At 37.3% G+C, this 22183-nt stretch overlaps 1 long non-coding RNA gene across 2 annotated transcripts; it reads left to right on the plus strand.

The window, feature by feature from the left end:
* Positions 1 to 548: 548 nt before the first annotated feature.
* Positions 549 to 16849, plus strand: LOC139140486 (uncharacterized). 2 transcript variants are annotated; one of them, XR_011554000.1, is made up of 6 exons: positions 549 to 632; positions 1261 to 1344; positions 2517 to 2757; positions 11954 to 12073; positions 12598 to 12747; positions 13006 to 16849. It is a non-coding gene; the product is annotated as an uncharacterized lncRNA (long non-coding RNA). The 2 variants fall into 2 exon arrangements; XR_011553999.1 differs by having other exon boundaries at positions 12598 to 16849.
* The last annotated feature ends 5334 nt before the right edge of the window (positions 16850 to 22183 follow it).

The raw sequence follows: 22183 nt of genomic DNA on the forward strand, positions 1-22183 counted from the left end.
ACAACAACATTCCACCACAAATGTAGAAGTTTCATGTCATGCTCTAATATTGGAGAGCAACAATATGTAAACAGCAACACACACACCAAATATTTGATATTGCGTTACCGATATTCACAAACAATATAGACCTTAATGCTGCAAAGTAGAAGGAACATTTGAATCAAAATAGTTTTCATGGTCATGCAGAGGACAGGGTACAAGTTGCAAATTCTGTTATAGAACACAAACATTCCAGCTTTTGCTTTCCTGAAAATTATAATAAAGAAGATAATGATCCTATTGTATTGATTTGTGCAAAGTTAACAAAATTAATAATGACAACCTTATATATTTTAATGCAGATTTTTAAATAATTTAACTTTCCAATGTTTGATTGCAATAATACTTCAAAAAATAATTGCAAGTGTGACGCTGCCTTTTGTGCTACATTTGTATGAAAGGGATATAATTTTACTCAAGTAGAAATACATTGTGTTAATATATCTACATTAACCCTTAACCTGCTGAAATCATATTTCACCATCAGGTCAAGTTGGTTAAAATTAGTGAAGCACAACATGTTCCACATGGTGCATTCTAACAAAAAATGGAACATTTGAAGTCTCCTTAACATGGATACTGGAAATACGGTATGATTTTTATGGACTAAAGCTGCTGTTACAGATCTGGTCAGTTGGGTGAAAATAAGTATGGTTTGGCTCAATACCGCATTTTGGCAGATGGGAAGGTGATACTGTCTGGCAGGAAAAGGGTTATTCTGTGAATATAGTAGTTGTTTATTTGAGTATATCAAATAAATATAAAATGGACTGGTTACAACAGTGAGTCTTTCATGACACCAAGTATACTATTGATGTCCTGTCTGACTGTAGGTATGGCAGTGCATGACTGCTTCTTCGTTCTCGTGCAGGGAATAAAATATTAAAGTATAGAAATAATAAAGGTCACTGTAGTAGAAACCATCCATTACTGCCTATCTGCCACAGTACTGTTCAACATTCCACACACAGATGCATCATAATTCTCTTTGCCAGCAATCTGATAAAACAACTGAAAAGAGGCAATATGAATTTAATGAATTTTTTTCATTTATTGAACTCAAACAACTTTTGAAATTACTGGTCAAGGACACATGATTTCATGATACATAAATAACTGATATGATAAGTTACAGTGATGGTAAAGTTAAGACACCATTGATGGATGTTGGAAATGTGTCCTTGACGACTGTATCTTCATTCATCTTTTTCTCTCCAGGACCTTCTTCTAGAGTTGGTCTTCCTCAATAGAGGGCAGTGTTTCGGCGTGGGAAAAGGTCAAAACAGTGATGGCTTCACACAGGTAGGAGTGAAGAATGTTGACATTCTGAGCGATTTCACGAAGTATAATTGGCAATTCACCAGACCCCTGAAGAAATTAAACCATATGTGAGGAAAAGTGAATTGTTACAGTCTGACAACTTGTGATTGGACATGTATTCTGATCAAAAGAAATTCAACTCTATCGCAATTACTGTCTCAGCTGTGATTAATTTTGCAAGCCTTGAAGGAAATCATGATAATGCCAAGCAAACAACATGTCACTTCTCTTGGTCACTTTTTACTTCTTCTCTGAAACATATTTAAACTTATCTTGAAAGTTTTATATATCAAAAATTCATGTGCTTGAAGTGCTTTCTTTCAGGCTTTCAACTTTTTTACATCTTTAGCGTCATCTTAGCCTATATGCTTCATTAAGAATTTTACAAACTTTTGGAATCACTAAATAATAATACACTGATTCAGTCGGCCAACTGAAAGATGCCCTTCTAAATCCTGGGCTCTTGTTGGTTGTGTGCGTTGCTTGTTAACACCTTGCCAATGTTTGGGCCCTGTCACACCTTGACGATTTAGCCAGTATACAATGTATGCCGACGCATCAAAATTTTTCTAAAATGCTGGCTTGCTGAAATAACAATGTATTTTTCAATTTTAGGTGTATACATAGCGTATTCATACTCATATAGGTTAAAAATATGTTTTGGGTACGCTAGACAATTATCTCGACGCACTTCGACTTATGAGTAACTTACAAGTAATGTGTGTGAACGTGTATCAACCAGCGCACAACCTATACCTACAACTTATGGCCCGCATGCGCAAGATATATTAGCCATATGCTGGCATAGGTTTGTACATAAAGTACAAGGTGCTTCTCAAAGTTACCAATCAAAGAAGCATCTGAAAGTGCCTCCTGAACCTTATCCAAGGGTAGGGTAACTTCAGGAAGTGCCGAGCTCCAAAAGGGAGGGCTACAGGCGTAGAAAGCTGAGAAACGAGTGGGGTTGGCATGGAGGTCGGCTGTGATGGAGTGATGATGGTGCTTGATGGGGATACTATAACTGCCGTAGCAACGTATGGGCATGGAATGGGCACTGTTGTCTGCTGACTGATCAGAGTGGGAGTTGCCTGTGACAACCTCTCAAGCAAGCACCAAAGTATTAATAACTTGTCCTGCCTCTCTAACCATTCCAGTCTTTCAGATACGTCCACGCTCTTCTGATCCTGTCGGTTGTCGGTCTACGATGCCTTGTCCGAAATGTCGACTTCTGTCTGGGTGCTTGTAGACTTTGGTATCTGATGTTGCCTTTTCAACCTGCCGCTGGACGGCTTCCATTTCTTCACCGGTCAAGATAACACAGGAACGTTGCTAGGGCATGTGGGTCTGGTGTCGTCAGCGGATTGGCCCAGATCGCCATCAGCCTCAATCCTGAAGGTCTGAAAAATAAAATTTGTGTAAAATAGTGTAAGATTTGATAAACACGCAAATACATATAGATTGTGTTTTAAGCTTACTACTTGATCACATTGATATCAGATGTACAAATATAGACAGACGTTTTTATTATCTCTGTTCTTTGCTCTTCTAGTGACATGTAGCTGCACATCATAAGGTTGTACAATGTTGGTTTTGAATGCTGTCTACCTGTGTTATTACCATACTGAAGATACTTACACCTTTAGTTGACCTAGACTTCTGCTTTGAGCTGCTGGTATCACTGTGTGACTGTTGATCCTAATAAAAAAAGTAAAGTTACATTTTTACCAGTAACCAAATATTTAATTTTACAACCTGGTCGATATCGCAATGTCCTTTTAAACGCCAAAGTCCCCAAAGGGGGGATTATAGTAAGACCATGATGCAAATGGCTTAGCCACGCTACTAGTAGGACGCACTCAATGTGCTCCAAGATTTCCAGAATTTTGACTGGTGAACGGCGTTACTTTTCATCTTATCTTACATATGACATCTGTGAAAATCTGGCGACTGCTTTAATGTTGAAAACGCTTTGCAAAAACTGCTATTAAATTCAGAGAACGCGTATTTCCACAAAAGCGTGGCCCCAGAATGTCCGTTTGACCTTTGTTCTAAATGTTAATGTATGCCGTCAATCATGAGTATTCAAATTCAAATTGCGGCCCCGGGCGATCTCGATCCCTGCTGAGCACAACTAACAAAGCATACTGGCTTATCACTAAAGTCGCCGTTATGTACCTAAACATACGCAAATACAACAGCACACAACACGAAAAGAAACATGTAATAAACAAGCAAGAAACAGTGTTCTCTTTTTGGAATGACTGCATGGTGGTCCTGAAAAGAACCGTTTTGTATGTGCCAGGTACAAAAAAGGACTGTTTGTGTGTTTAGCACCACCTGTGTCCAACATAAGGGACACTAGGGGGGTTTGGGTACAGTCGTCTAACTTTGGCAAGAACGCACCCTGGCATTATTTCACGGCACGTACGTGAATACCAGATGTTTATTTTGCAAGGCATTTCATTTTTTTCTGTAAATACCTCACGTCTTTCCATCCCTGGCTCTGACCAATCAAACGCCAGAAGTCTCTTCGAAGACCAGTGTTGTGATGTGAAGGGGCGCGCGCGCGCGCGTGCCTGGCCATGTCATGTCTTGCTGAAACGCAGGGCTGGCGAAAGCAGTGCTATGTGGACATTCTTGTGAACCCTCGACTATTGGCAGTGGTGGTGTCTCTTCCTCTCTGTTGACCTCTGGTTCATTCGGCACGATCGGTAATCGACGTTGATCAATGATACGCAAGTCCGCTCCGGAGTGTGCAAAGATTGCACTGAGCGTTTCCTTTTCCTCTTCAGTCTTCAGAGACGATAATTGTAATCGCGTAGGTCGTCGACATGATGTTAGCTGTTACTTCTGTAAACGCCAAGCAACGAATGTACATTAATTAGTATGTTCTACCGATTAATATGTATGAGAGACATGACGACAGTATTGGTCTCTTCTTCCCTTAAAATCATCCAATAAAAGAACGTGTTCCCCTTCTGGTGAATTTTGCCGGCTTTGTGAAACTTTACCCATGTTCACTAAAATCTGCCGGAAAATGGCATTTTAAGTCTTGTAACATTTTTAAGAATATAGACAATAATCAACCATAGGTAACTTAATTTCCTAAACTATCCATGAGGTGTAGAATGGCGGGCAGTCAGCAATTACATGGGAGTGCTGTTTTTTGCCAAACCCACATACAAAGATAAAACTAGAGCTGCAGCACTCAGTGCAGCTAAAGATGGTAGATATATCTGCCAAGAGGCCACATTGTTATGCAGAACACTTGAAATGACCGTATTGTTTGAAGTTGACTTGTATTTCAAAATTTATCTTGCGAGAATTACCTACCTTGGCAATCATGACAATCATAGCGTAATGGAGGAGATTCCCTTTGAATGACTTCGTCTGTTTACATGTAATTACATCAACTCTCCTTTGCTGTTTTCAACAGCGCGTCTCTACTACAGCCATACGATTCATATTGTGCATGGGTTTTATTTTTCATGATATTGTGATGTCGAAATCTTTTACCTTTTCATCGTTGTGTTTTTAACATCGATGAAGATAGTTATGATTTCTCTGTAAACTGCCCACTGTATGTGATATCCGCCAGTGAAGTAAATTGATACCCACAAAAAGTGCCCAAATAAATCTTTTTATCACCATTTTGGATGATTTTGCGTGATATGCAACTCAATGTTTTTGAAAAGTCGGATATTTGGTGCCAATCTTTTTTCTTTAGGCAGTTGTGGGTATTACCTGTCATTGGCCGGACATGTCACAGGAAAACACATTTTTAGCTCATATTTGGTTTTACATATAAATACCAAAAAGAGCTTATATGATGAGTCGGTGGCGTCTATATGTCTGTATATTTGTGGGTATGTATGTGCGGATGTATGTCCGTCACACTCAAAGGCTCCCATACTGCCAAAGCTACCGTCTCAGTATTTGGTGTACAGGTAGATGTAGGGGTTGAGATGTGAATTTTTCAAATGAACACGTCAGTGTCAAAAATGTGCAAATGAGGTAAGAAAAAGGGAAATCCTGCAAATGTGCAGGAGTGGTGGCAGTGAACTGAATCAGCCCACACATCTGAATAAGAGGATTTTGACCTTTAACCTATTTGTATGCAGGGTACCTATTATGTTTGGGAGTGGTAGCAGTAACTGAAACAGCTAATTGGTTATTTCCTGTCATTGTTTATGAACTGTGACATATTAACAGATCTGCTGAAACCATGGATGTCTATTTTTGTACATCCATGGTTGAAAGATTCTCTGCTATGCATGTTGCTAAAGTTGACCTTCAGTACCTAAAGTTTCAGACCTTATTTACTTTTGTCATTGTTAATTTTCTGGTTTAAATAGATCTTGTTGTTTTTCTGGTTGTACTGTGTAAAAATTGTCATAACATCAATGTATAATTTTCCTGCACTGAACAGATAGAAATAACACTTATTGTTGAGCTTTGGTATGTACCAATTCTGATCAAATTTGAGCGACACCGTATAATTGCGGTATTTTTTTATTTTTGCCTCACTTCCATATTGGGCGTGCGGTGTCCATGCAGTATCGAAATGCAAACATCGTCGGCATCTCTGTTGATAAATAACAACCTATAATGCAGCATGCCGACTTACCCTTTTGCTGCCTATAGCCTGTCTTCATTTTGTGTCTTGTAGTTTCATCAGACACCTGTGGACATATACATCAAGAGGTAGTGTGAGAGGGGTTATAAACTTATAGACATATCACAAAATGCCATCTAGAATTTGACCTGACTTAATAACTGGAGCAAGAATTTTGTTCGGAGTCTATGACATTTGCCGGGATACCGTACCCACTCATCAAGAGTAAAATTACTCAATACAGTTTTTTGAAGTCTACAAAATTTAAATTCCGATATCAAAAAAACAGAAGCAAACCTAAAATTTAATTTAAAAAGGCAATGGAAAACGATGGGTTTTGAGCCAACATTGAAAAATATTAAAGTTAAAAAAAATACACGGATAGATGTTCAGCAGAAGAGTGTTCCACAATTTGGGAGCGCCAACGTGAAATGCTGTCACCATAATTCTTACTCTAGCTGAACACAGCTTGAAATGCTTGGCTGAATTCAAATGTAGTGGATAATACCCATAGACCAAGAGAAAAACGAGGGTCTATGTATACGTGGCTGTACAAATGAAACCCAGATATCATGCCAAATAGTGTCATAAAAATGGCCAACAGAGGAGGACTCATACCCTGTGCTTAAAGTTTCACTCATACAGATAAATTAATGCAAGGTCACTCTAGAATAGCCCAGTATGTAATGTGTGTAACATTGTAGTGTGTAGTCTTTGTCAAATGGAAAAAAAGGCAATTTTTACAAAAAGATGCACGCATTCAAAAAATGCCATACATCAGCAAAAGATTGAAAAGGAAGTTATTTCAAGTTTGAATGAACATTTCCTGTAAGGTAGTATGCGCCTCAAAATTGAAAGTCTTGAACCTTTGCTCAAACTTTCCAAAACAAAACATTGTGTCCCTTTGGAAATGAAAAATAAAAATTGGGTAAAGTTGGTACTAGAAAAACAAATCCCGAATATTTACCAGCACTTGAAATTCAGAATAGCTGCCAAACAAGTGTTCAGTCTATGGGGAAAAATAACAGTTTCAATTTTCACAAATGTTGGATGGCAAAACCAGAGCTGCCCAACCCACACACCCAGGCGAATCTCAAGCTACAGTACTACAGCTAGTTATCACCCGGTGGAGATAGCAGAGTATGTGCACCTTGGTCGGCATCCGCATTCGACAATTTCAAGGCAGTGACACATTGAAACGAATGACACCACCAGTGCATATCATAATGATATTACAGAAACACAATATACTCACTTAGATCCTGCTAGCTATTTCTGATGGGTAGTAAATTTGACATCTTGTGTTCGTTCAAGGTTATTTGATGGTCTAATGTAAAGCTCTGCCTGTCCAGCCTCCATGCTTAGCCTGCTCACTCCAATTCCCTTTAAACAGGTCCACATCACCATTGATAACAGTAAGTTTGGCAAAATTTACCATGGTGGTGAAAAGGTTAAATACCTTTGGGAATACCCCTCAGTTGGGCAACTAATTGAAAGTAATCTGCTTCTGGTGTAGGCACGGCAAATTTCATATCCACCTACTTTGCTTAGTTTCTGGTATTCGTCCAACATGCTCAAACCTAAGGTGTACTAGCTGCCTTCTGGAAATTTGATTCTCTGTTCACCAAGACCAATTTTTGGACAAATTGGAGCGCTGTGTTGGGCTTGGACACCACTCAAAATCAGTACTATCGAGACAGACAAATGCATGAGTGCATGAGTGTACGTGCCATGGTTCGACCTGTACCATTTTCTGCCCGCTGTTCTCAGAACCTCCATCTCACACTCTGGTTTCATCGACAACCAGAGGCAGCGACTCTGGCAAAATTGTCACGAAATTCACAGACAATGTCAGTACTTTCTACTCTGCTGTGCCCTCTCGATAGTCGGGGTCGATCAATTGCGTGCACATATACCAGTACATGTAGTTGCTTCCAGGCCATTGGCATTTGCAACATCTGCAACGCCAAGTGTACTAGCATGATCACAATTCAATATATTCTCCTGAAGTGATGAAGCATTACTAATGGCATCCCTAAATGCTATAACTTAACTGCCTCTGAAAGTCTGTTACTGTTCCCAGAGTTGTTCAGTCAACACATGGATGGTCGATTATTTTGCCAGACATATTTCAAGACTTATCGCTCAACTGTTTTTGCAGTCGCCATGTTGTGCAATATGATTTCTGGCTGAGTTCAAATCATGAAGTAGGTCAGCTGATAAAGTTGGTCGATAATGTCAAGATAATGTGGTAATCATGACCAAATAATCACCTAATTATTGCCAAATAATGGCATAGTATTGATAAGTTCCAAATCAAGACATCAATGCTGAATAACGGCAAAACGATTACCACATAAGTTCATAATACCGGTAATGTTATAATCATGTGGTATAATGTGGTAATGACCAAATAATCACATTATGATATAATGGCCAAATAATGACATAAAAAGGACCAAATGCCCAAATAATGGAATAATAATGATGAGATAAGTTTGAATACAGATTTCAGAATAATTTTGGTGGTGTTCTCACCCCATATTACTGAAAAAGTGACATCTCTCAGTTCCATGGAAAGTTTGATCATCTTATTCTGTGCTCCAGCTGTTTCCTTGGACAGACACTGTTTCTTCTTCAATAGGTTATTGTCCACCTGAGTATTATTTTTCTCTCGGGTATCTTGCCTGTAAGCTCTGCTTGAAGCAGTTGGTGCCCTTTGTTGAGGTCATTCAACTTGCATTCAAGTTTTTCATGTCCACGCCAGCTCTGTCAACCTAGATCTCCTTGCAGCTTTTCCTTAGTTTTGCTCAGGTCAGTAAATTTACTCCAGTGTTGCTGTTCTGTTTGGAGAGGTCAGTCAGCTCTGAAGATATTTTGATTACCGTATACTATTTTGTCTCCCTTGGACAGATGTTCTGTCTCTTCTTTCGACAGATTATAGTCTGCCTGCATTTTGTATTTCTTGTGGTTCACTTCAAAAATTTTATACATGAGCTCTCTCATTTTGTCAATGATGTCAGAGCGTGCTTGTTGAATATAAGTGACATCATCAGACAGCTTCTGATCCAATGTTGTTAGTCGCTCATTCTTCGTTGTCTTCACCTGTTTAGGTCTGCTTTTTAGAGTCTGTTCAAATGTGAAGGAAATTATGGAGAGTTCTTGCTCTTATTATGTTTACTCAGGTATTCTTCCAGAACCACCAAGGTACTGTGTTTTCACAATGCTATCCTTCTGTGAGTATTCTTTTGACATTGTTTGGTGAAACAGCGCCCTCTTTCATCAAGTACTGTACATGTATTCCTTCTCCCTTGCAATAAAATTAGAGTAGCTTCACATCACACAGCTTTAAGAAATAAAAAGAAACATTGCAAAAGTACAATCCTGACAACTACCACAAGAGTATATACTTATGAGTCTCATATCACAAAAATATCAACAATATAACTGTTACACAGTCATAAGTATCAGAATGAGCAAGAGAAGTCAACAGTCTTATATAATATATGAGTTCCTGCCATTTTCTAATGATGACCGTATAATGCAGAGAAGAAAGCTAACAAAAAAATTGAGTATATCCTGTGTCATCCATTACAGTAAATGATATCACATCTGTTTCTGAGAAGATTTTGGTAAGTAGATGTACCATGTTGTTTAATTGTAAAGTGATAATAAATATTTCCTATCTAATTTTTGATACCTGTTGCTATTAACCTTTTTCACAATATGGGTACAATGAATACATTTTATAATGTTGCAAATATTAGTAATTGCACTTATCAAATTGAAAAGAAGTTTCAGTAATACCTACATGTACCATAGCTCTAAAACATGACACTTGTCTATGGCGATGACACAAACACCATCTAAGTACAATTTAGACTGAAGTACAGTATAGTGCCATCTACTGGTATCTTTATTCAGTAACACTTCAGGAGACATGAGGAGTAATGTATAGGTACCATTTTCAATTCCTGAAATAGCAAGTGAAAAGTATTGATTGATATTTGGATTAAACTGACTTAAAAAGACGGGAGGAATGTCTAGAGGAATTTCACTGAAAACCTATTTAGACAATTATACAGCTTGATCAAGCCGTATAACCAAACATGAAAAGTCTGGAAAGCTAACAATTTTCTAACTTTATATTTCACTGTTCTTACCTTTAATTATGTCTTTAATTGTCTTCATCCATTTCATTTCTCTTGATTATGCAACAGGATGGTATGCCTTTAGCACTGAATTAAGTAGCTTGATCAAACATTAATAAACTCCTCAGTGGTGACACAACAACAGCAAAATTTGACTTATTTTGCAATATAGGTGGCAACATGTAGCATGACATTGCTTTAACCACAGCCGGTTGGTAGGACAGCAAAGCAGTTCCTCTTGTTGAGAATGCACTCGATGATCTAAATCTGCTCCTGTTTTAGATCATAATTAATTCCATGTTTATGTCTTATTTTATGTACTGTGATTTTCCAGGAGGAAAGTTTGTCATGTCTTGCGTGTGACATGAATCGACATTTGTCAATTTCCTTTAAATACTCGCCAGGCCACAAGTATTTGTTGGAGCAACGAATTAATGAAGAAAAAGTACGTTACGCCAACCTTTTCATGTATAAGATTTACAAAGTTAACGCAAAAAAGCTAACATGTGAACATATTATTTTCAAGGGTTTACTTTAATTTCTGTTTATTTTTTCGAAGTAAAAGTGAGAAAAACTTTGAAATTTAGATGGACGATTGTGGTAATAGTATGTCATCCAAGTTTGTATGTGAAGTCACAAAAAGTCACCAGTGCAACGAAGATATCGAGCGGTGTGATGTATGCCAATCTTAATTCACCTCAGTGTCCTGTTCTTGCCTTCAAACTGTACCTTTCAAAGATTAATTGTTGTTGTGATAGCTTATTCCAAAGACCTTGCGATAACTACAACACCAATGATGCTGTATGGTTTGACAACTGCAATCATCAGCAAGATCTTGTCAACGATGATGGCAAGTATATCTACAGCAGCAGAATTGAGTCAACGCTATACCAATAATTTTATCCGGGCAACATCGACCACACTTCTCAGTGAAGCAGACTTCAATAATGTAACGCACATCAAGAGCGTTAGCCGTCATCAAAATGAAGGCAGCATCACTTCTTATGTCAGCGATACATTGATCCGGCAAAAGCAAATGGCAGAAACGTTGAAATCTGTAATTGACATGCAATCAAGTGTCTATCAATGAGAACTGACTCAGAGTTCGTCCACATCCCTCCCGACTGATCAGCCATCTGCTTGCCATCTTCACAAGAACCACGCATTATTGTCATCCGCCGTTCCTCGACATGTTTCTGGTCAACCATCTCAACCAAATATAAACATTGATATCCAAAAATCAGCTGCAGCGTCACTTTTCAAAGGTGCTACATATGATCACCAACGGAAATGTTCACATTTTCCATGGACTGAGGAACAGTAAATGCTAGAACGAGTCTTTTTCACAGTCATCCACTTGGACATTTAAAACATTTTCAAACCAAAGATTCCAATGAATTTCAGTTTCAGCATTTATTATACTTTGATCAAAATTAATGAATTTCCAAGTTGTTTAATTTTCAAAGTTTTCCACTTCCCATTGAAAGTATTTCTAAGTGAGTTGTAAAGTTTTAGTGATTAACAGTTTAAAGTTCACTCACTCTTGGTTTGTGGAATCTTCAATTGTTTATTTCATTAACCTCTGAATTAAATATTGATTTGAATACATTTCCATTGTGTGAATGTTGTTATTAAGAGTGAAACTTTGGTATGATAAAATTAAGAACACATTATAGCGAGGGCAATATCACTATTTGTCGTCTGCCCAAGGGATGGTGCTCATGACCAGAATATTGATGATGCCGGAGCTACATCATCTGTGTCTCATAAAAAATCTGATTGCTTTAAGATGATGCTCAGACTTGTTTGTTTGTTTGTATTTTAGTGGAGTATGTGTCATTGAAGGATTTTACATATATAGCCAACCTTCTCCTAAAAGCAGTGATGCTGAAGTACTGAATATGGATGGTAGTTGTGAATAGATACTGCTTGGATCCAGTTGATGGTACATTTGATTTTTGTTGCTGTTAAAGAAATGAATTTAAAGTGTAACCTATTTTGTGAGTCGGGCCCTTGTATAATTTCAGAGATTGGACTGATTATTTCAGTAACTTCTATCTTTTACACAACAACACTATTAAAGTATCCTATCCTGTCCTTTCCTATTACAGTATACTGTATGCATGTCAGAAGTGAACATGCATGGTAACTGTAGTAGCCCATCAGTTTATCTTACACATACACTTTAACACTTGAAAGACACACGGATGCACATTCTCTTAGCCAGCAATCTTTTAAAATAACTGAAAAGCTGTACACGTGTAAAATTAAGTAAAATACTTTTTTAATCAACAGTCATGGACACTGTATCTGACACAAATATAACCTGAAACATGGTAAATTACTATGATGTTGAAGTGTTTGACTGAATTAAAACACATGAATTGACATCGGTGGCAACCGGTAAACATTTAAAGCCACAACTTTTTTATGGCTGTGTCTTAATGCCTCTCTATCCTATCATTCTAGGGCCTTCTCCTGGTGTTGGTGTTCTCCTACAGAGAGCCGTTTCTCAGTGTATTGGTAGATGAAAGTCAGAAGAGCGTGAAGAATGTCCTTTCTGTGCCATGTCACTGAGAATTGGCAATGCACCAGATCCCTGCAGAAATTTAACCAGATGTGAGGACAAAGCGCATTGTTACAGTTAACACAGGTTGCAATTAGATGTCAGAGCATTCTGAAACCAGATCTGCTGTCTGGAGGCGGCTGTAATTATTTTAGCCAAAATGAAATCGGATTTAATGCTGGGCAAACAACCTGTCACTTCCATGGACAAATTTTTTTAACCTCTTTGAAACAAATAACTCATCTTTAAGGTTTCAAATACCAAAATACACCAATCGATATTTTATTTATTTTTATTTTATTTGTCCACAGATCAACGGGCAAACAATGGGCAAACCCACTAACAGATCTGCGAAACAAAAAAGTCACAACATCACAAGACAAATGTACAATACAACCATAAAAGTAACATGTTACATTAAATTGAAAAAACATACACAAAAAAGAGAACTGGTAAGATGACTGGATAAAATAGTTTTAAAACTACACAGCATAGAAAAAATATCTATATTACATTTGAAAAAGATATAGTTAAAAACAGACATGCATCTGGGCACTGTCGAGAATTTTCTGCAATGAACAGAACACAAGTCTGGTTTAAAAAGGGGTTTCCTGCGTAAATTTCTACTGGGGGCATAAAAGCAGATTTGATTTAAAATATTTGGTGAATCATAATGTGAATGGATTACTTTGTATAAAAAGCACATGTTAAGGGTTAGTCTTCTATTGTATAACTTAGGAATGTTCAGAATTCTGCAATAAAATGGGTAGTTGGATTTGCTGCAGTGAACATTGAGTTTGCAACAAATTATTTTTCAACAGGCCCATAGTGCAGTCTGTCAGAACAATCTGCATAATCTGTGAATCATCCCTAAATTTATTTATACTCAGCATGTTTCATTTCACCTGAAGGTATTTAGTGTGTCTAGGATGTGGCAATGTACAATTTTACTTTTCCATTGGCAAGATTCTACTGAAGGTATTTTTACATGTCAATACCTTCATCACTTGTCCTTTGCATTCATTGATGATTTGTTCATCTTTGTGATGCTTTTATGCATTCCTATCATTTTCTCTTTTCAGAAGATGGTATGAACAGCACCTGGAAATGACAAGTAGTTCACAGTGTATCAAACAGTTTTCAGCATAATTGTGGCAAATACATGTCTCTAGAAATATGTCTCGTAAAATCCACCTGTCATTTGCAGCTAGTCAAACTCAAGTACTTGCTACAGGATGAGATATAATGATAGACTGGAAGTTTGCTGGAGGACATGCCAAGTTTTGCTGGAAGCATTAAGAGGCAATCAGTTCAGAAATATGTATATGCATATTCGTCTATTACAGAGTGTAAGAGGAAAGTGAAAGAGTCATTAAGGTAGAAAAACCATGCCTCGGGGACAGATAATCAGTCTCTCAAATTTATAAAAATCTTTTCTTATCTACCACTTATGGGGGTTCATTTTAAAGTCCTTGGAGAAAGTATAACTCTCACCATCTTAGTTTTTCAAAGATACAAAATTTAATTTTTCCTTCATAGAGTTAACATAGGGACGATGGCCATTTTAAATTTCAGCTATCGCTAAATCTTGAGTAATTTGTATCTCTGGTACCAAACTTTGCACCATGAACTCTGATTTGGTAAGAGAATGGTTGAAAGTTTCATTCAGGAAAGTTTGAGCAAAGTTTAAATCTTTCACACTTCGGGAACAGATATTTGAACTGTTAAACTCGGTCTATCACTTGAATTGTTTGAATCTGTGTTTCTAACCAATTGCACACCCAAACGTCAAATTGCTGTCATCAGTTGGGTCATTTCTAGGCTAATGTTTGCCATCCCTGCATTAGGTAATCTGATTTCACCACCAACTGTTGAAACAAATTGTGTAGTTAAGAAGTAACAGTCAATGGCAGTGTTTTAGACAATAATTTATAATATAGCCAGGGAGCAACTAGTTGACTGTTTTTCTGTTCACTTATGAGAAATCACGAGTGTTTTGTCACTGCCTGCTATCAGATGTGGCATTCTAACAAATTTCACCAAAATCTGAAACTTCTTAGAGATTTGAATCTAACATAGCCTCAGGAGAATTACAAATCAAAGAAACTTTTTACCATTTGTTTACTTGCATTAATGTCTGATTTGTTGTCAGCAGAAACCCACAGTCTGCCTGTATGTACACCCTCGTCAGGCACAGAGGACTTAGATGGTTAATTGACTGTGTTGTTTCAATATCACAAAAATGATATTTTTTCACTTTTGGAGTTTACTTGCTTCAATTACCTTTTACACTTCTTTTCACAAGTTTAGTAGGCAAGTTATCTTTCTGGGCAGGATCGGAGGATTTGGAAGATCCCTGTGGTTTATCAGAGACAGCCTCAGCTTTCAGGTTTGCTATCTCAGTTTTCAGTTTCTCGTTCTCAACAAGCATTTCCTGCATCTTCTTTTAGATGTCATCTCTTTCTGGTTTTGCCTTGATCATTTCCTGATTAGAATCAAAGACGGAGATTTTTGCTGCATCTACGTCCGTGTATAGATTTTCATTTTCTCGTCTGAAGTGATCTCTGGCTGCTTCAATGTAGTTTTTTTCTCCTGAGTGACAAGTCTCATCTCAGATGTAAGTTTGCTTATTTCATTTTGTGCTGAAGATGCATTTTTCTTGGACAAATGTACTCTTTCTTAATTTAAATGAGAATTCTGTCTGCCTAGCGTTTCTTTTTTTCTTGAGTGGCTTTCGTAAGCTGAGCTTGGAGCAGCTGGTGTTCTGTTTGGAGGTCGTTCAACTCCCGTTGAAGTTTACACCTGTCCTCACTGGATCTGTCTACCACTCCTTGCAGGTTTTGCTTGGTTTTGCTTAGGTCAGGTAAATCACTTTTGACTGTTACTCCGATTAATCCTCCTGCCAAAGTTGCACCACATTGCGCCAAGTTGTTCGCAGTTTTTTTCACAGTATTTCACAACAGCTGGAAGTTTCTCAAATTTGGCTTTGAAAGTGTTGATGGTGTCCTTGTAATCTGTCTCCTAAAAATAGTGGTTCAAGTTATGTTACAAGCCTGATCCAAGTATTATTTTGTTTTGAGGTGGCAGTCACCTCTAAGACCATTTGGGTTATTCTGTGTTGTGCGGCAGATCCATTCTTCAACAGATGTTCTATTTCTTTCTTCAGTAGGCTGTAGATTGCCTGAACATAATTTTTATCATCAGTGACTTGCCTCAGCTCAGCTTGAAGCACATGGTTACCTTTGTTGAGGTGATTCAAATCACTTCCAGTTTACATTTGTCCTTACTGGCTCTGTCAAGCTCTCCTTCCAGCTTTTGCTTGGTGTTGCTGAAGTTAGCAAATTTACCATTGATTGTATTGCTCTATTTGAGGAGAGCAGCCCTTGCAAAGACCTTCTTCATTCAAGAGATTGTTTTCTATCTAGGTAGATATTTTTTTCTGATGGTTTACTTCAGAAAGTTTCTCCTTGAGCTGACTTATTTCAGCAATTATGTCACAACTTGCTTGTTGAATGGTACACACATCATCAGCAAGTTTCTTGTCCAGCGCAGTGAGCTGTTTTTTTCTTCTTGGCCTTGACATGTTATTTCAGGTGGCACATTTGCTTTTTGAAGTCTGTTTAATTGTGAAGTAAATTGTAAAATGCACTCATTATTTTAAAATCTGTGTTCTTCCACAGTCATTTTGGTTCATAAAGGAATAAATATATGGGGAAATAAAGTTTATAAACAATTGGAAAATTTTGTCTGGTTTGAAGAGATTTTTGGTTGTAGACTAATTTTCCAATTACACGTAACAGATTTGTATTTCTTTGATGTCATTAAATCTGTGATTAGTATATAAACATCTACATGCCATGAGTCAGTATATCATGTAACTGCTTAGAAATCACGAAGATCCATATTTTCACTTATATTACATTTAGTTGCTATTGTATGCTTTTTACTGTTAAATAAGTTGGAACAGCTTCACATTATACATGTACATGACACTGGAAAATAGATCATTCTTTCACAATGTAGTAAACAAAACAACAACAGCACTGTAAGGTTATTAGTGTCATATCACAAAAATCATCAACATATTGATCAAGATCAACTAACTCTACAAAATATGACGTTTTTGACTCGCCACTTGTGCCTTCAAATTCAGAACCCAACACGACAATACCTTCATAAAGTTAAGCGTCTGCTCCTTTTAGAGTGCTGGTGTTTTCAAATGTAATATTTTGCTGCAGATATTAGATACAGTGATCCTTTCTCGCTGTCAGTTAATTTCTATTGAGGAATGAAAAAATGTGATTTGCAAATTTGTTAAATCACATGCAATACCAGCAAGGGTCCCATTAGCAAAGCAGCCTCTCCTCCATATTTCATAATTTGCACACAAAATCAAATTTTTGCTAGAAAGTGAAGGCCTTAAACTTTTGCTCAAACTTTCTTCAACAAGATTTCAACCATACTCTTTTCAACAAGACTTTCAACCATACTCTCTTCAAAGCAATACTAAAAATCAGGGGTTACCTTGCAAAGTTTGGTACTAGAGAAATGAGATACCTAACATTTATAGATATTTGAAATTCAAACTGGCAACCATATCCATGTTGACTCTGCAGAAAAAATAAAATGTTCGATTTTCAAGAAACTAAGAGAGTGAGGATTTCTCTCACTCCAAGAGCTTTTAAATGAGCCCTCACCAGTGGTAGATCAGGAAAGAATTGTAAAATTAGAGTACAAATATGTCCCCAGGTGCATTGTATCTTGAATGGTGAATTTTACGGGTAACTTTGCCATTTGATGGTGGTGGCAATACACAGTCAGGGCTACATATTTTATCTAAAATACGACATACCCTTTAGACATGGTGACTTTGATTTATCAAATGACCATGAAAGTCATCTTTAATCAAACGATTTGACCAAAAATGGAAAAAATTCTACACAAGTTGTATCATTTAAATTTCACTATCATCATAGAACAACTCATGCCATTCATTGAACTTGTAAACAAAATGTGAATATTTATTGATAAGCTGTTTTATGGCAATGAAAAGTTGACGAACTACTAACAGTTACAAACCATCAAGATACATCTGATAAACTCTACATTTACAAGTACCGGTAGAGCTGATAAATATATGACAGTTGGTTATTGCTTACAGAATTTCATGAAGTTTTAGTTTGTAACTATATATGGCCATGTATAACTCAATTTAAAAGAAAGTGCCTGAATAAGAACATGCTTGGCATTGTGACGTTGCTGGTGTTATCTTTCTTGTAGTATACATAGGTACTAGATATTTTGTTACTGATAAACATCTGACTTCCTGGTTTCCTTTAAAACAACAATACAAAATCCTAATCTCTAACCTCTCTCCTGAGAGTCCCTTTTCTGGTTACCATTAGTCTAACTCGCTCCATTGCTCCTATAGAGTAGATTAACGATAACAAAAAGATGGAAGTCAACATAATATCCCTGTATCTAGCTAGTCAACAAAGTTTCTTCAATGTCAAGTTTCTTGTTTAACTGTGTCAACAAAGAGTGGACTAAAATGATAAAATCCGCAATCTTCGTACACAAGATTACGTTAATAAAAAAATGCAACAGTGATCAGTACCCGGTGTCTTAACATTCCTAGGTCACATGTTCAAAACTGTATTCAGAATACCGACTCACTCCCAAAATGTTTACATATACGTAGTCTGAACACTCTCAAGCTCTTTACAGGGAGACTGATGTTGATAATTTCCCTGTGTTTTGAACAAATTAAAATATCCCTTGGAACCTGTAGTTAGCGTTTCTGTTTGAGTGTTTCGTCCGATGAACAAGTTTTGAAATGAACGATTAACCAAAGTGACAAAAAGTATGAAAGTCCACGATCTTTCCCGGTGTTTAAGGAATGAGCCTGCATGAAATTGCTGGAAATGTTTTAAAGTTTCCAAAATCGTCTTACCCAGGGAGGCGAACCGACTCCTGTTGTGACTTGAAAAATTATACGACAGAATTAGCTCTCATATACCAAAGACAAAGTGTGCTTTTGTTGAATTCACAAAGTGAGCAAAACAAATGACTGAGACAGGGAAGCATCAGATAAAGACTCAAATAATTGAATTTGAAAATTTTTTATGGAAGCGAAATAGCCGAATATTCCGTTGTGAGAAGTGAGCTGATGATACTTCTTTGCATGAATCGTAAAGTACGTCTGAACACTGCCACCTATACACAACGATCGCTGTGATTCACGTACGCCAATAGGGTTTATAGGTTTAGTTTTATTTTTATGACATAAGTAGATAGTAATATAACTAGTTCATGTACTGCTACAGATCGATATCGACGGCCAGCATGGGCTTCTATCGAAGTTTGCAACTTAACTTAGTTTTGTAATTTTTGCCTTACAATTTCACACAATGTATCCCTTCAGGCGTCAGGGATATCGAGAAGCAGGATCTGCAGGATCACGTAGAGAATCGGAGAGTGCGGTAGGTCATCTTGTAAATAAGGAAATAAAACACAAAAAAGGTTGAATTTTAACATATTCACAACTTACCATGTAGTTCTTGGTTTTGGCATGTATCGGATGGAGTACATCGCATGATATGAGAAAGATGGCATCGTGGTCACATGACTCGTCGCAGAGGGCAGCAAACATGTGTTTTCAAGTGATACTGTCACCTGTTCCAATTTTGCTACAGTTACCATGGAAAGAAATCAAACCAATCACAGATTTTCAGCGGGTGGCCGCTTTTAAAAAACAGCGCCCTCACACGGGCATTTTGAATACCAAGGAACGCCCCTTTGACCATATATGGGCATATTTAGATTAAGGTGACTGTATACCTTTAAAGCCTGCGGGGGGGGGGGGGGTTTGAGTGGGAGAGCGGAACTTGTCAAAAACAAACCGTAGGCTACGGGGTTTTTTTTTTACGTGAATGGCCATTTTGCATGTACACTATACTGATAAAATTCGGGTTCCTGAAATACACATTGTCATTTACCACCATGGCTCTGTAGGGTTGTTCAACCCACAAATTAAAATTTCGGTATGTCAAATTTTATCACTGTATTCTATTAACCTGATATCAAATCAAAACTCTGTAGTCATAGTGACCGTATGAGTCGGGTGTGTGAGTCAGCATGCAGCACCTCTTAAGGTCGGGGACTACCCATGGTAGTACAGTCAGCCAATTCCATTGGTTTACATTTAGAAATGCATGAAAACATCTTTGAATATTGAGATTTTATTAAAACTTCACAAAAGATTTGGAATGAGAAACCATTTTGAAAGTTATATCCAGAAACTAGTGTCACCATGCTGCATTCGCAAGACAAACTGCAAGATATTATGTCTTTCTATAAAAAGAATCTGCAAAAAACGCTGACTCAGCAATTTTTGTTACTTCTGTCGATAAATATCATCACGTAGAATCCGTGACAAGTTGCATCCGCCCCTTCTGATGCTATTATACTTGATATACCATATTCTAAAACACGTGTCATGACATTTTCGATTTGTAATTTCGATTGTTTTTAATAATCGTAATAATGCGCGAGCCTTTAATAGTTTATCTTGAATAAAACAAGGGATATGCAAGATATCCTACTCCATAGATTTTAAGACAGCAGCATCGAGATTTAAATTCAATAAGTCAAGTTGACTGACTATGCATTCGTCATCCTCGTACGTAAATTGAACCGGGCCGTTGAGAACGTTCATTTGATCATAGATTTGACCATTAATAATGCTGGGTCACACCACATGCATTGCAAACAATATTCATCCAGAAGTTATGATAAATGAATGTCATGTATTAAACATTATTTTATACTTGTGTGTGCGCCATTGCTTTACCACTATTTCTGTATAGTTTTTCAAAGAAGACACTTTATATCTGTGAAGTACCCTCCCTCATCCCATTCATTTTTTTTCTGCCGATTGCCAACGCCGCGGATTATCTCCCTGATAAAACAACTCGTCAGCAGGTAATAACGTAAAAGACAGACTCGACGGAGCTGTTAACGAGTTATGTTTAATACATGACATTTATTTATCATAACCACCACGACTCAGTACCCTATGGTCAAACTGTGCTGAAAAGGCGTCGGCCAGAGCCCTCAACGTTGACTTTGTACGTTTCCTATACCTAAAACTTTTTACTCAATTCGATGTGTTCTTTGTAGGAAAATATTAATTTAGGTAATGACATGTCAAATGTGTATGAAAGTTCATAGCGATATGTATGATGCGCAATACAAATGTTTGTATTTTTGGATCTCGATCTCGAAATAATATCTTGATCTCAGATTGAATCTTGAAATCTCGAAATCCTAAATTTGATTGTCGTGTCCAGTACGTGTCCATTCAGGCTTCTCGAAAGTATAAGAATATACGAAGTAAAGTCTTCATTCCTCCACGACATTTTCGCGATACAAACCAGGACAAGATCTGATATATACTTTCATATATATACTTTCACAGGTTCCAGGTTGGTGCGAAACCAATTAGAAGAGTACGAAAAATATCGTTCAAGCATTCTCTGAAAGATACAGAGGGTATTGTGAAGTAAGTCTTGGCTTTGGATAGCTGGTGCTGCAATGGCAGAAATAACAATGGCGGTTTCATATCCTCATTTTCGTTTTTTTTTATATTAATTACAAATCTTTTTACGGTATATCTAATGGGTAAACGGATCACCGATTCATACAAATACCGGGTGTTGACAACAACGCTTCTTTGAGTAACTGTCGTTTAATTAGATGCATGAGGCTCCGGCCAAAAAGACGAACATAACAGGCAGAACTAGGCATTAGTTGATTTGTAATCAGTCATCTGACTGGGGAATCTCTTTTATTGACACGATTTTATAACAAACGCAAAAGTATTAAAATAAACTGGTGACATGAGACTTTCAATCCCATGTCATGACGTGTAGTTCAGTACGTAGGCTTTAATTCCAATGTAATCTATCAACTTTTTCGATACTTTTGAATTTTGAACGATTAAGTGTCAAGACGTTTTTTGAGAATCACACGTACAGGTTTTACACATCCACAAGTACGTGCACGACATACCCGTGCACACGCCCAGTCAAATACTGAAATAATAACTGACAACAAACCTGCTCGGTAGGGATCTGTTGAACATACGCGTATGCGTATTTCACATATTAAACGGAATTTGTTATTATGAATTATTTGAGGAAACTACCGTCCATCAACAGCCCCATGCATTATCATTGCACGCCAGTAGATTTGAGTCCTGGGCATGGGAAGCAGACGTTACACGGACCCATTTGCGAGAATATATAAACATTCATGAATTGGTAACCGGTAATAAGGTAGTATGCGCCTCGAAAGTGAAAGACATAAACTTTTGCTCAAACTTTAGTGAAAGACTTAAACTTTTGCTCAAACTTTCCCAAATAAAATTTTCAACCGTTCTCTTACCAAATCAGCAATAAAAATTGGGAATCACCGTGCAAAGTTTGA

Source organism: Ptychodera flava, chromosome 9 (assembly GCF_041260155.1).
Source record: "Ptychodera flava strain L36383 chromosome 9, AS_Pfla_20210202, whole genome shotgun sequence".
Classification (NCBI taxonomy): Eukaryota; Metazoa; Hemichordata; class Enteropneusta; family Ptychoderidae; genus Ptychodera; species Ptychodera flava.